The sequence below is a fragment of the Lolium perenne genome, chromosome 3 (genome assembly GCF_019359855.2).
Source record: "Lolium perenne isolate Kyuss_39 chromosome 3, Kyuss_2.0, whole genome shotgun sequence".
NCBI classification, from domain to species: Eukaryota; Viridiplantae; Streptophyta; class Magnoliopsida; order Poales; family Poaceae; genus Lolium; species Lolium perenne.
This window is the reverse complement of record NC_067246.2, coordinates 147,075,798-147,092,134: the sequence shown is the minus strand read 5'-3', so window position 1 is coordinate 147,092,134 and position 16,337 is coordinate 147,075,798. Positions and strand designations below refer to the sequence as shown.

The following is a 16,337-nucleotide window of genomic DNA, read 5'->3' as shown; positions in this document are numbered from 1 at the left end:
CCTTTTCTGACACATTGCATCTTCAATTGTTTTGCCTTGTCATGCAAATACTTAATCAAAGATGGGAGCATGAGATGGCCAGCATATTGTGTGGATGCAATTCTTTGACGCAGATCGATCTTTATCATGATCATCTGCCTAATCTTATCAAATATTTGCCACAACATAAGCCCTTTCAATGACTTTACCTTTGAATTGAAACTCTCCGCAAGGTTACTTGTTACATAGTCTACCTTGCAAATTTCATTGAATTGGCTTCTTGACCACACCCTACCATGATGTTCATCCAAGTACTCCTTCACCCCAGGTTTTTGTTTATACAACACATCCAAATGAAACAGATGCTTCATAGAGCTGCATGTGTATGAAGCTGTCCATAGGTTGTCAGTAAAAACTTTACCCTTGAATTTCTTTGTAAAATTCTATACCAAGTGTCGCATACATTCCCTATGCTCCACTCCAGGGAATACTGCTTCTACCGCACTCTCCAAACCTTTGCAAGCGTCTGTGTGGATAACAAGTCCTGTTGGATGACCTATAAGGTCGCGCAAATTCTGCAGAAACCAAGTCCAACTTTCCTCTGACTCAACCTCCAAAACTCCATAAGCAACAAGGAACATCCAACTGTGTCCATCAACTGCAGTAGCAGCAACTAGCTGTCATTTAAACCTGCCATGAAGAGCTGTTGCATCCACGGCCAAATAAGGCCTGCAACTGTCCAGAAAGCGTTTCCAGCAAGTTTTGAAACAAACAAAAGCCCTTCTAAAACATTCCTTGTGCATTTCCTTCCCGCTGTTCAATTTGTAGGGAACTGTATGCTTGTCTATCGCTACAACACTGGCTGGACTAGCCATCTCCACTTCAACTTTGAAAGTGTAAAGCAATTGAAAGCTTTCATTCCATGGACCATTGATCTTGTCAAGAGCCATTTCCTTTGCATAGAATATCCTCATGTATGGTACTTTTATTTGAAACTTCTCAACAATCTTTTTCTGGAGTGCTGTTGGACCAAGTGAAGGAGTTTCTCTCAGTCAATCTAAGATTCTATCTGCCAACCACCTAGTCTTCGCTAGCTTTGTTTTCACCTCTGGCTCTCCCCCTCGAGGTGGACACCTATGGACCTCCTCATTCTTATTTATCTGAAAATAATGATAAGGGATGTCAGTAACAGTTAACAAATTTTACACCGTGATCTAAAATACACAACTGGTTGGCGTAGTACCTGAACCAAGCTGCTTCTGCGCATTGTGGATGCATGCAGCCTCCACCTACACCTCTTGTATGGGCATTTAACTGTGAACCTACCTGACTCACTTTTAATAACCTCATAATTATTCTTAGAGAGAAGGAAATATATAGTAATTGCATTATGGCAGTCCATCATCGTTTGAAATATGGTGCCTGCTGCAAGCTGAGGATCCTCCCTGTTCCACTCAATTGTTGGCAAGTCATCACCTTCGTAATCAGCTAAAACGAGGCTGTCATTGTTCTCATTCCTCTCTTCATCATCAGTGTCATCAAATATGGCACCAAAAGCAATATCTTCCATGTATTGATCCTCCATTGCCTGCTTACTGCATCGATCTACCAATTCAGGAATCATCAACTCATCCTCATCATCTTCAGGAGACCGATCCCCAATCTCTGCATCGTCCTCCACATCGACCACAAGAACGATCTGGATACCACTAGCACTGGGGACAGATGGTGCTGCTGTGGACCTACAAGGAGCACCGCAGCGCACACTATTAGCAGAGGCAGCAGCAGTAGAGAGACATGATGCCCGACCACCTGATGATGCCCTAGCACCAGATGATGCATGGCCCCTGTTCACATGGATACAAATTTTACCGGACCGGCAAGAAGCATTCAAAGCAAAAAAGAATTCCCATATCGTCATCGGAAATTAGTGGAACAAATCTTCGCTCCATGCTGTTGAAATATTCGAAATGAACTGCATCGAAAGAGCTCCAGGTGTACTTATCGTAGATGTTAGCTTTGAAATCCCTCAATGAGATGGTGGTTGCAACCACCGCATGGAAGTAAAACCTATTCTTATGGCATTTAGAATCACGCGTAAAGCTAGAATCTAGCCTAACCACTAGCCGAAAAGCCAGCGTTGGATCCATCCTATTCGAAAAGCAACGCAGTTAGTTGAGCAATGCTGGCGTGCGACAGGGATTGCAACGGCACCAGAAAGTAGCTTCTTGTGACGGTAAAGCACACGTCCGTTGGGAACCCCAAAAGGAAGGTGTGATGCGTACAGCAGCAAGTTTTCCCTCAGTAAGAAACCAAGGTTTATCGAACTAGTAGGAGATGAAGGCCACGTGAAGGTTGTTGGTGAAGGAGTGTAGTGCGGCGCAACACCAGGGTTTCTGGCGCCAACGTGGAACCTGCACAACACAATCAAGATACTTTGCCCAACCTTAACAGTGAGGTTGTCAATATCACCGGCTTGCTGTAAACAAAGGATTAAACGTATGGTGTGGAGAATAGTGTCTGCTTGCAAAGAACAACAGAGAACAATATGATTGCAGTAGGTTGTGTTTCAGATGTAAAAGAATGGACCGGGATCCACAGTTCACTAGTGATGTCTCTCCAATAAGATAAATAACATGTTGGGTGAACAAATTACAGTTGGGCAATTGACAAATAGAGAGGGCATAACAATGCACATACATATCATGATGGCTACTATGAGATTTACTTAGGGCATTACGACAAAAAACATAGACCACTATCCAACATGCATCTATGCCTAAAAAGTCCACCTTCGGGTTAGCATCCGCACCCCTTCCAGTATTAAGTTGCAAACAATAGACAATTGCATTAAGTACTATGCGTAATGTAAACAATACAAATATCATTAGACAAAGCATTGATGTTTTATCCCTAGTGGCAACAGCACATCCACAACCTTAGAACTTTCTGTCACTGTCCCAGATTCAATGGAGGCATGAACCCACTATCGAGCATAAATACTCCCTCTTGGAGTTACAAGTATCAACTTGGCCAGAGCCTCTACTAGCAACGGAGAGCATGCAAGATCATAAACAACACATATATGATAGATCGATAATCAACTTGACATAGTATTCCATATTCATCGGATCCCAACAAACACAACATGTAGCATTACAAATAGATGATCTTGATCATGATAGGCAACTCACAAGATGTAAACATGATAGCACAAGAGGAGAAGACAACCATCTAGCTACTGCTATGGACCCATAGTCCAAGGATGAACTACTCACGCATCAGTCCGGAGGCGGGCATGTTGATGTAGAGCCCTCCAGTGATGATTCCCCTCTCCGGCAGGGTGCCGGAGGCGATCTACAGAATCCCCCGAGATGGGATTGATGGCGGCGGCATCTCAGTAACTTTTCTCGTATCGTGGCTCTCGGTACTAGGGTTTTCGCGACGGAAGGATTATATAGGCGAAGGGGCAGAGTCGGGGGACGCCCGAGGGGCCCACCCCATATGGCGGCGCGGCCAGGGGTGGGGCCACGCCCCCTATGGTGTGGCCGCCTCGTGGCCCCTCTTCGTCTCCTCTTCGGTGTTCTGGAAGACTCCGTGGAAAATAAGACCGTGGGCTTTTGTTTCGTCCAATTCCGAGAATATTTCCTGTGTAGGATTTCTGAAACCAAAAACAGCAGAAAACAGGAACTGGCGCTTCGGCATCTTGTTAATAGGTTAGTGCCGGAAAATGCATAAAAATGATATAAAGTGTATATAAAACATGTGAGTATTGTCATAAAACTAGCATAGAACATAAGAAATTATAGATACGTTTGAGACGTATCAAGCATCCCCAAGCTTAGTTCCTACTCGCCCTCGAGTAGGTAAACGATAAAAAGGATAATTTCTGAAGTGACATGCTACCATCATAATCTTGATCAATACTATTGTAAAGCATATGAGATGAATGAAGTGATTCAAAGCAATGGTCTATAGTTTGTTAACAAATAGATAATGACTAAACAACTGAATCATATAGCAAAGACTTTTCATGAATAGTACTTTCAAGACGAGCATCAACAAGTCTTGCATAAGAGTTAACTCATAAAGCAATAGATTCTTAATAGAAGGTTTTGAAGCAACACAAAGGAAGATTTAAGTTTCAGTTGTTGCTTTCAACTTTCAACATGTATATCTCATGGATAATTGTCAACACAAAGTAATATGATGAGTGCAAATAAGCAAGTATGTAAGAATCAATGCACACAGTTGACACAAGTGTTTGCTTCTAAGATAGAAAGAAGTAGGTAAACTGACTCAACATAAAGTAAAAGAAAGGCCCTTCGCAGGGGGAAGCAGGGATTACTCATGTGCTAGAGCTTTTTATTTTGAAAACATGGGAACAATTTTGTCAACGGTAGTAATAATTCATATGTGTTATGCATAAAACCTCCTATAAGTTGCAAGCCTCATGCATCGAATACTAATAGTGCCCGCTCCTTGTCCTAATTAGCTCGGATTTCCATGGATTATCATTGCATTACATATGTTTCAACCAAGTGTCACAAAGGGGTACCTCTATGCCACATGTACAAAGGTCCAAGGAGATAGATCGCATTTGATCTCTCAATTTTGATAGATCTCAACTTGAGGATATCCATACCGGGACAACATAGAAAACAGATAATGGACTCCTCTTTTATGCTTTAAGCATTCAACAACAGATAATATTCTCATAAGAGATGTGAGGATTAATGTCCAAGCTGAAACTTCCACCATGATACATGGCTTTGGTTGGCGGCCCAAAGTTCTTCTCTAACAATATGCATACTCAAACCATTTAACTCATGGAAAATCTCCCATACTTCAGACAAGACGAACATGCATAGCAACTCACATGATATTCAACAAAGGTGCGACAGGTTGATGGCGTCCCCAGAAACATGGTTACCGCTCAACAAGCAACTTATAAGAACTAAGATACATAAGCGACATATTCTTTACTACAATAGTTTTTTAGGCTACTTTCCCATGAGCTATGTATTGCAAAGACAAGGAATGCATTTTTTAAAGGTAGCACGCAAGCAATTTACTTTGGAATGGCAGAAAAATACCACATAGTAGGTAGTTATGGTGGAAACAAATGGCATAGGTTTTGGATGCACGAGAAGCATTCCCTCTCAGTACAAGGCTTTGGCTAGCAAGGTTGTTTGAAGCAAACACAAGTATGAACCGGTACAGCAAAACTTACATAAGAACATATTGCAAGCATTATAAGACTCTACACTGTCTTCCTTGTTGCTCAAACACTTTTACCAGAAAATATCTAGACTTTAGAGAGACCAATCATGAAACCAAATTTCAACAAGCTCTACGGTAGTTCTCCACTAATAGGTTTAAACCACATGATGCAAGATCTTAAACATGATCTACTTGAGAGCTCAAAACAATTGCCAAGTATCAAATTATTCAAGACATTATACCAATTACCACATGAAGCATTTTCTGTTTCCAACCAAATAGCAATAAATGAAGCGGCTTTCAACTTTCGCCATGAACATTAAAAGTAAAACTAAGAACACCAGTGTTAATTATGAAAAAGCGGAGCGTGTATTTCTCCCACACAAGCATGTTAGGATCCGATTTTATTCAGAGAATGAAAATAACAAAACGAAAATAAAAACACACAGACGCTCCAAGTAAAGCACATAAGATGTGACGGAATAAAAATATAGTTTCACTAGAGGTGACCTGATAAGTGTTGATGAAGAAGGGGATGCCTTGGGCATCCCCAAGCTTAGATGCTTGAGTCTTCTTGAAATATGCAGGGATGAACCACGGGGGCATCCCCAAGCTTAGACTTTTCACTCTTCTTGATCATATTATATCACCCTCCTCTCTTGATCCTTGAAAACTTCCTTCACACCAAACTCAAAACAATCTCATTAGAGGGTTAGTGCATAATCAAAAATTCACATGTTCAGCGAGGACACAATCATTCCCAACACTTCTGGATATTACCCAAGGCTACTGAAATTTAATGGAGCAAAGAAATCCACTCAAACACAGTAAAGGAGGTAATGTGAAATAGAGAGTGGATTCGGTGATCACATGTATACGTACGCACCCACTTGCTGTCATTAGATTTGCTTTTAGATTCGTACTGCTCCACGGAGACGTTAACAGCGATCTCACGGCATGGAATATTTTTTTAATCTAGCCGAGCGGTGACAACTGAGTCCGGTAAAAAATAATAAAACAGCTGGGTCCTTATCCCCTTCCTCCCGATCAATCGTCCCCCACCTCTCGCCCACGAGCCGAGTTCTTAGTATCTCCAGGAATCATTCATCATTAGATAAAAGAACACCGAACTTGCAAATCCAATAAATTGTTAATTTTTTCCTGTATAGATGAAGACCAAAACGAGTTTCTTCTCCAAAAAGCCTGCGCGTTTGCCTGTAGCTGCCCGCGAGATCTTCCCCGCCGGGATTTTTCTTCCTTGAGCTTCAGTCTTTCAATTCCAAGAAAAGAAGAAAGATCAAAGTAAATCAAATAAGAGAACCAATCTCTCTGTTTAGACCTGAAAGGAATACAGAACCAGAGGTTACTCAGGAAGAAAATTACTCGCCTAAGACGAAACTGTTCCCCGCAGGGCCAAGGATGGAGAGGGCCAAGGAACGAGGAGCTTCCCCGCAGGGATTTTTCTTCCTCGATCTTCCATGCCGAGGAGCTGGAAGGAGTCGCTGCTCATCTCTGCCTCGAAGAGCCCCATGTTGGACATAGCCGCAGCAGCCTGGATCGAGACGCGCAGCCAGGGCCCGCCAATCCACTGCCCGACCTCGGAGAAGAACCCGTCTGTCCACTCCGCCGCGGTCTATGCCGACAGCGCGCCGGTGCCGGCCAGGAGCGGGAAGAGCACCGGGTAGAGCGCGTTGTCGAGGGTGCCGGACGCCCACATGGTGAAGCCGACGAGGAAGGCCGCCGTGGGGCCGAAAGCGGTGGAGACCCACGCGACGTAGCCGGCGTTGGTGGGGAACGCGGAGGCGAGCTCAGCGGTGATGAGCGCCTCGGGCAGGGACCAGAGGACCGGGAGGATGAGGAAGCCGAGGAGGGGCAGCAGCGCGCCGCCGCCGGCGCGGACCGAGTCCTCGATGCCGAACGGGCCACCCGAGACGTCGTAGAAGATGAGCGCGATAAGGGGGAGCACCGTCAGGGGGCGCCGCCGTGGCGGGGATTCGCTCTCGATCCCTCCGCCGCCGGTCATCGGGTAAACGGCCGGGCGTCGCCGCCTGATACGCGTACAGCACGCGACCGTTGGGAACCCCAAGAGGAAGGTGTGATGCGTACATCGGCAAGTTTTACCTCAGTATGAAACCAAGGTTTATCGAACCAGTAGGAGCCAAGAAGCACGTTGAAGGTTGATGGCAGCGAGATGTAGTGCGGCGCAACACCAGGGATTCCGGTGCCAACGTGGAACCTGCACAACACAACCAAAGTACTTTGCCCCAACGAAACAGTGAGGTTGTCAATCTCACCGGCTTGCTGTAACAAAGGATTAGATGTATAGTGTGGATGATGATTGTTTGCAGAGAACAGTAGAACAAGTATTGCAGCAGATTGTATTCAATGTAAAAGAATGGACCGGGGTCCACAGTTCACTAGAGGTGTCTCTCCCATAAGATAAATAGCATGTTGGGTGAACAAATTACAGTTGGGCAATTGACAAATAGAGAGGACATGACAATGCACATACATGATATGATGAGTATTGTGAGATTTAATTGGGCATTACGACAAAGTACATAGACCGCTATCCAGCATGCATCTATGCCTAAAAAGTCCACCTTCAGGTTATCATCCGAACCCCTTCCAGTATTAAGTTGCAAACATCAGACAATTGCATTAAGTATGGTGCGTAATGTAATCAATAACTACATCCTCGGACATAGCATCAATGTTTTATCCCTAGTGGCAACAACACATCCATAACCTTAGGGGTTTCTGTCACTCCCCCAGATTCACGGAGACATGAACCCACTATCGAGCATAAGTACTCCCTCTTGGAGTTACAAGCATCAACTTGGCCAAAGCATCTACTAGTAATGGAGAGCATGCAAGATCATAAACAACACATAGATTGATAATCAACATAACATAGTATTCTCTATCCATCGGATCCCAACAAACACAACATATAGCATTACAGATAGATGATCTTGATCATGTTAGGCAGCTCACAAGACCCGACAATGAAGCATAATGAGGAGAAGACAACCATCTAGCTACTGCTATGGACCCATAGTCCAGGGGTGAACTACTCACTCATCACTCCGGAGGCGACCATGGCGGTGTAGAGTCCTCCGGGAGATGAATCCCCTCTCCGGCAGGGTGCCGGAGACGATCTCCTGAATCCCCCGAGATGGGATTGGCGGCGGCGGCGTCTCTGGAAGGTTTTCCGTATCGTGGCTCTCGGTACTGGGGGTTTCGCGACGAAGGCTATTTGTAGGCGGAAGGGCAGAGTCGGGAGAGTCACGAGGGACCCACACAACAGGCCGGCGCGGCCAAGGCCTGGGCCGCGCCGCCCTAGTGTGTCGTCGCCTCGTGGCCCCACTTCGTTTACTCCTCGGACTTCTGGAAGCTTCGTGCAAAAATAGGACCCTGGGCGTTGATTTCGTCCAATTCCGAGAATATTTCCTTACTAGGATTTCTGAAACCAAAAACAGCAGAAAACTGTGACTGGCTCTTCGGCATCTCGTTAATAGGTTAGTGCCGGAAAATGCATAAATATGACATAAAGTATGCATAAAACATGTAGATATCATCAATAATGTGGCATGGAACATAAGAAATTATCGATACGTCGGAGACGTATCAGCATCCCCAAGCTTAGTTTCTGCTCGCCCCGAGCAGGTAAACGATAACAAAGATAATTTCTGGAGTGACATGCCATCATAACCTTGATCATACTATTGTAAGCATATGTAATGAATGCAGCGATCCAAACAATGTAAATGACATGAGTAAACAAATGAATCATATAGCAAAGACTTTTCATGAATAGTACTTCAAGACAAGCATCAATAAGTCTTGCATAAGAGTTAACTCATAAAGCAATAATTCATAGTAGAAGCATTGAAGCAACACAAAGGAAGATTAAGTTTCAGCGGTTGCTTTCAACTTATAACATGTATATCTCATGGATATTGTCAACATAGAGTAATATAACAAGTGCAATATGCAAGTATGTAGGAATCAATGCACAGTTCACACAAGTGTTTGCTTCTTGAGGTGGAGAGAAATAGGTGAACTGACTCAACATAAAAGTAAAAGAAAGGTCCTTCAAAGAGGAAAGCATCGATTGCTATATTTGTGCTAGAGCTTTGATTTTGAAAACAAGAAACAATTTTGTCAACGGTAGTAATAAAGCATATGTGTTATGTAAATTATATCTTACAAGTTGCAAGCCTCATGCATAGTATACTAATAGTGCCCGCACCTTGTCCTAATTAGCTCGGATTACCTGGATTATCATCGCAATGCACATGTTTTAACCAAGTGTCACAAAGGGGTACCTCTATGCCGCCTGTACAAAGGTCTAAGGAGAAAGCTCGCATCGGATTTCTCGCTATTGATTATTCTCAACTTAGACATCCATACCGGGACAACATAGACAACAGATAATGGACTCCTCTTTTATGCATAAGCTTCTAGCAACAATTAATTTTCTCATATGAGATTGAGGATATTTATCCAAAACTGAAACTTCCACCATGGATCATGGCTTTAGTTAGCGGCCCAATGTTCTTCTCTAACATTATGCAATGCTCTAACCATTTTAGTGGTAGATCTCCCTTACTTCAGACAAGACGAACATGCATAGCAACTCACATGATATTCAACAAAGAGTAGTTGATGGCGTCCCCAGGAACATGGTTATCGCTCAACAAGCAACTTAATAAGAGATAAAGTGCATAAGTACATATTCAATACCACAATAGTTTTTAGGCTATTTGTCCCATGAGCTATATATTGCAAAGGTGAAGAATAGAAATTTTAAAGGTAGCACTCAAGCAATTTACTTTGGAATGGCGGAGAAATACCATGTAGTAGGTAGGTATGGTGGACACAAATGGCATAGTGGTTGGCTCAAGTATTTTGGATGCATGAGAAGTATTCCCTCTCGATACAAGGCTTAGGCTAGCAAGGTTTATTTGAAACAAACATAAGGATGAAGCGGTGCAGCAAAACTCACATAAAAGACATATTGTAAACATTATAAGACTCTACACCGTCTTCCTTGTTGTTCAAACTCAATACTAGAAATTATCTAGACCTTAGAGAGACCAATTATGCAAACCAAATTTTAGCAGGCTCTATGTATTTCTTCATTAATAGGTGCAAAGTATATGATGCAAGAGCTTAAATATGAGCACAACAATTGCCAAGTATCACATTATCCAAGACATTATAGCAATTACTACATGTATCATTTTCCAATTCCAACCATATAACAATTTAACGAAGAAGAAACTTTCGCCATGAATATTATGAGTAAAGCCTAAGGACATACTTGTCCATATGCAACAGCGGAGCGTGTCTCTCTCCCACACAATGAATGCTAGGATCCATTTTATTCAAACAAAAACAAAAACAAAAACAAACCGACGCTCCAAGCAAAGTACATAAGATGTGATGGAATAAAAATATAGTTTCACTAGAGGAACCTGATAATGTTGTCGATGAAGAACGGGATGCCTTGGGCATCCCCAAGCTTAGACGCTTGAGTCTTCTTGATATATGCAGGGGTGAACCACCGGGGCATCCCCAAGCTTATAGCTTTCACTCTCCTTGATCATATTGTATCATCTCCCTCTCTTGATCCTTGAAAACTTCCTCCACACCAAACTCAAAACAACTCATTAGAGGGTTAGTGCACAATCAAAATTCACATGTTCAGAGGTGACATAATCATTCTTAACACTTCTGGACATTGCACAAAGCTACTGAAAGTTAATGGAATCGAAAAATCCATCAAGCATAGCAAAACAGGCAATGCGAAATAAAAGGCAGAATCTGTCAAAACAGAACAGTCCGTAAAGACGAATTTTATTGAGGCACCAGACTTGCTCAAATGAAAATGCTCAAATTGAATGAAAATTGCATACATACCTGAGGATCACTCACGTAAATTTGCATAATTTTGTGAGTTACCTACAGAGAATTAGGCCCAGATTCGTGACAGCAAGAAATCTGTTTCTGTGCAGTAATCCAAATCTAGTATGAACCTTACTATCAACGACTTTACTTGGCACAACCATGCACAAAACTAAGATAAGGAGAGGTTTCTACAGTAGTAACAACTTCCAGGACTCAAATATAAAATAAAAGTACTGTAGTAAAAACATGGGTTGTCTCCCATAAGCGCTTTTCTTTAACGCCTTTCAGCTAGGCGCAGAAAGTGTATATCAAGTGTTATCAAGAGACGAAGTGTCAACATCATAATTTGTTCTAATAATAGAATCAAAAGGTAACTTCATTTTCTTTCTAGGGAAGTGTTCCATACCTTTCTTGAGAGGAAATTGATATTTAATATTACCTTCCTTCATATCAATGATAGCACCAACAGTTCGAAGAAAAGGTCTTCCCAATATAATGGGATAAGATGCATTGCATTCAATATCCAAGACAACAAAATCAACGGGGACAAGGTTATTGTTAACAGTAATGCGAACATTATCAACTCTCCCCAAAGGTTTCTTTGTAGAATTATCAGCAAGATTAACATCCAAATAACAATTTTTCAATGGTGGCAAGCTAAGCATATTATAGATTTTCTTAGGCATAACGGAAATACTTGCACCAAGATCACATAAAGCATTACAATCAAAGTCATTGACCTTCATCTTAATGATGGGCTCCCAACCATCCTCTAGCTTCCTAGGAATAGAAGTTTCGCGTTCTAGTTTCTCTTCTCTAGCTTTTATGAGAGCATTTGTAATATGTTTCGTGAAAGCCAAATTTATAGCACTAGCATTAGGACTTTTAGCAAGTTTTTGTAAGAACTTTATAACTTCAGAGATGTGGCAATCATCAAAATCCAAACCATTATAATATAAAGCAATGGGATCATTGTCCCTAATGTTGGAAAAAATTTCAGCAGTTTTATCACGACAGTTTAATAGTTTTAGCAGTTTCAGGCAGTTTTTCGCGCTTTGCATTAGAAGTGGAAACATTGCCAACACCAATTCTTTTACCATTATTAGTGGGAGGTGCAGCAACATGTGTAGCATTAGCATTACTAATGGTGGTAATAGTCCAAACTTTAGCTATATTATCTTCCTTTTCATTTTCTTCTTTTTCCCACCTAGCACGCAATTCGGCCATCAATCTTATATTCTCATTAATTCTAACTTGGATGGCATTTGCTGTAGTAACAATTTTTTGATTATGATTTTCATGAGGCATAACTTTCGATTTCAAAAGATCAACATCAGCAGCAAGACTATCGACTTTAGAAGCAAGTATATCAATTTTCCCAAGCTTTTCTTCAACAGATTTGTTAAAAGCAGTTTGTGTACTAATAAATTCTTTAAGCATGGCTTCAAGTACAGGGGGTGTGTTCCTATTATTGTTGTAAGAATTCCCATAAGAATTACCATAGCCGTTGCCATTATTATAAGGATATGGCCTATAGTTGTTACTAGAATTGTTCCGGTAAGCATTGTTGTTGAAATTATTATTTTTAATGTAGTTTACATCAACATGTTCTTCTTGAGCAACTAATGAAGCTAACGGAACATTATTATGATCAATATTTGTCCTATCATTCACAAGCATAGACATAATAGCATCAATCTTATCACTCAAGGAAGAGGTTTCTTCGACAGAATTTACCTTCGTACCTTGTGGAGCTCTTTCCGTGTGCCATTCAGAGTAATTAATCATCATATTATCAAGAAGCTTTGTTGCTTCACCAAGAGTGATGGACATAAAGGTACCTCCAGTAGCTGAATCCAATAGGTTCCGCGAAGAAAAATTCAGTCCTGCATAAAAGGTTTGGATGATCATCCAAGTAGTCAGTCCATGGGTTGGGCAATTTTTAACCAAAGATTTCATTCTTTCCCATGCTTGTGCAACATGCTCAGTATCCAATTGTTTAAAATTCATTATGCTACTCCTCAAAGATATAATTTTAGCAGGGGATAATATCTACCAATAAAACCATCCTTGCATTTAGTCCATGAATCAATACTATTCTTAGGCAGAGATAGCAACCAATCTTTAGCTCTTCCTCTTAGTGAGAAAGGAAACAATTTTAATTTTATTATGTCACCATCTACATCTTTATACTTTTGCATTTCACAAAGTTCAACAAAATTATTGAGATGGGCAGCAGCATCATCAGAACTAACACCAGAAAATTGCTCTCGCATAACAAGATTTAGTAAAGCAGGTTTAATTTCAAAGAATTCTGCTGTACTAGCAGGTGGAGCAATAGGTGTGCATAAGAAATCATTATTATTTGTGGTTTTGAAGTCACACAACTTAGTATTTTCAGGAGTACCCATTTTAGCAATAGTAAATAAAGCAAACTAGATAAAGTAAATGCAAGTAACTAATTTTTTTGTGTTTTTAATATAACAAACAAGATAGCAAACAAAGTAAAACTAGCAACTAATTTTTTTGTATTTTGATTTAATGCAGCAAACAAAGTAGTAAATAATGCAAGACAAAAACAAAGTAAAAAGATTGCGATGTGGAGACTCCCCTTGCAGCGTGTCTTGATCTCCCCGGCAACGGCGCCAGAAAACAGTTGCTGGCGCAAAGTTGACGTGGGAGTTAGAGATCTCTTTATTGTAACTTTTCTTCAGGTCCCCGGCAACGGCGCCAGAAAACAGTCTTGATACGCGTACGGCACGCGACCGTTGGGAACCCCAAGAGGAAGGTGTGATGCGTATAGCGGCAAGTTTTCCCTCAGTATGAAACCAAGGTTTATCGAACCAGTAGGAGCCAAGAAACACGTTGAAGGTTGATGGCAGCGAGATGTAGTGCGGCGCAACACCAGGGATTCCGGTGCCAACGTGGAACCTGCACAACACAACCAAAGTACTTTGCCCCAACGAAACAGTGAGGTTGTCAATCTCACCGGCTTGCTGTAACAAAGGATTAGATGTATAGTGTGGATGATGATTGTTTGCAGAGAACAGTAGAACAAGTATTGCAGCAGATTGTATTCAATGTAAAAGAATGGACCGGGGTCCACAGTTCACTAGAGGTGTCTCTCCCATAAGATAAATAGCATGTTGGGTGAACAAATTACAGTTGGGCAATTGACAAATAGAGAGGGCATGACAATGCACATACATGATATGATGAGTATTGTGAGATTTAATTGGGCATTACGACAAAGTACATAGACCGCTATCCAGCATGCATCTATGCCTAAAAAGTCCACCTTCAGGTTATCATCCGAACCCTTCCAGTATTAAGTTGCAAACAACAGACAATTGCATTAAGTATGGTGCGTAATGTAATCAATAACTACATCCTCGGACATAGCATCAATGTTTTATCCCTAGTGGCAACAACACATCCATAACCTTAGGGGTTTCTGTCACTCCCCCAGATTCACGGAGACATGAACCCACTATCGAGCATAAGTACTCCCTCTTGGAGTTAGAAGCATCAACTTGGCCAAAGCATCTACTAGTAACGGAGAGCATGCAAGATCATAAACAACACATAGATTGATAATCAACATAACATAGTATTCTCTATCCATCGGATCCCAACAAACACAACATATAGCATTACAGATAGATGATCTTGATCATGTTAGGCAGCTCACAAGACCCGACAATGAAGCATAATGAGGAGAAGACAACCATCTAGCTACTGCTACGGACCCATAGTCCAGGGGTGAACTACTCACTCATCACTCCGAAGGCGACCAGGGCGGTGTAGAGTCCTCCGGGAGATGAATCCCCTCTCCGGCAGGGTGCCGGAGGCGATCTCCTGAATCCCCCGAGATGGGATTGGCGGCGGCGGCGTCTCTGGAAGGTTTTCCGTATCGTGGCTCTCGGTACTGGGGGTTTCGCGATGAAGGCTATTTGTAGGCGGAAGGGCAGAGTCGGGAGAGTCACGAGAGACCCACACAACAGGCCGGCGCGGCCAAGGCCTGGGCCGCGCCGCCCTAGTGTGTCGTCGCCTCGTGGCCCCACTTCGTTTACTCCTCGAACTTCTGGAAGCTTCGTGCAAAAATAGGACCCTGGGCGTTGATTTCGTCCAATTCCGAGAATATTTCCTTACTAGGATTTCTAAAACCAAAAACAGCAGAAAACAACAACTGGCTCTTCGGCATCTCGTTAATAGGTTAGTGCCGGAAAATGCATAAATATGACATAAAGTATGCATAAAACATGTAGATATCATCAATAATGTGGCATGGAACATAAGAAATTATCGATACGTCGGAGACGTATCACCGCCCGCCCGCGGGCTGAGGACACCTCCTCCCAATTTCTTTGCTAGGATGTGCAGGGGAATCCCATGTGTAAGGTGCGGTGGTGAGGATAGACATCAAGGAAACGAACGTGGGGTGGAGCTTTCCTTTTTTTAATAGACTATTAACCTCACGGGGAAGACTAACGTCGTTCGACACGTGTCACTTCACGGGTGCGTGCTCACATACCCATGTGATCACCGAGCTTCATCCGATGTGAAATAAAAGGCAGAATCTGTCAAAACAGAACAGTCCGTAAAGACGAATTTTTTCGAGGCACTTAACATGCTCAGATGAAGAAGCTCAAATTGAATGAAAGTTGCGTACATATCTGAGGATTACTCATGAATATTTACAGAATTTTTAGATTCTCCTACAGAGAGCAACTCAAATTCGTGACAGCTAAAAATCTGTTTCTGCGCAGAAATCCAAATCTAGTATTAACCTTCTATCAAAGACTTTACTTGGCACAACAATGCAATAAAGTAAAGATACAAAGGTATTGCTACAGTAGTAACAAGCACCTTGACTCAAATATAAAACAAAAATTACAGAAATAAAATAATGGGTTGTCTCCCATAAGCGCTTTTCTTTAACGCCTTTCAGCTAGGCGCAGAAAGTGTAAATCAAGTAACATCAAGAGAAGAAGCATCAACATCATAATTTGTTCTAATAATAGAATCAAAAGGCAAATTCATTCTCTTTCTAGGGAAGTGTTCCATACCTTTCTTAAGAGGGAATTGATATTTAATATTTCCTTCTTTCATATCAATAATAGCACCAACAGTTCGAAGAAAGGGTCTTCCCAAAACAATAGGACAAGATGCATTGCATTCAATATCCAAAACAACAAAATCAACGGGGACAAGGTTAT

At 41.9% G+C, this 16,337-nt stretch overlaps 1 pseudogene; it reads right to left on the bottom strand.

The window, feature by feature from the left end:
- Positions 1-6,435: 6,435 nt before the first annotated feature.
- Positions 6,436-7,225, bottom strand: LOC127327151 (probable polyamine transporter At3g19553; annotated as a pseudogene).
- Positions 7,226-16,337: the final 9,112 nt, after the last annotated feature.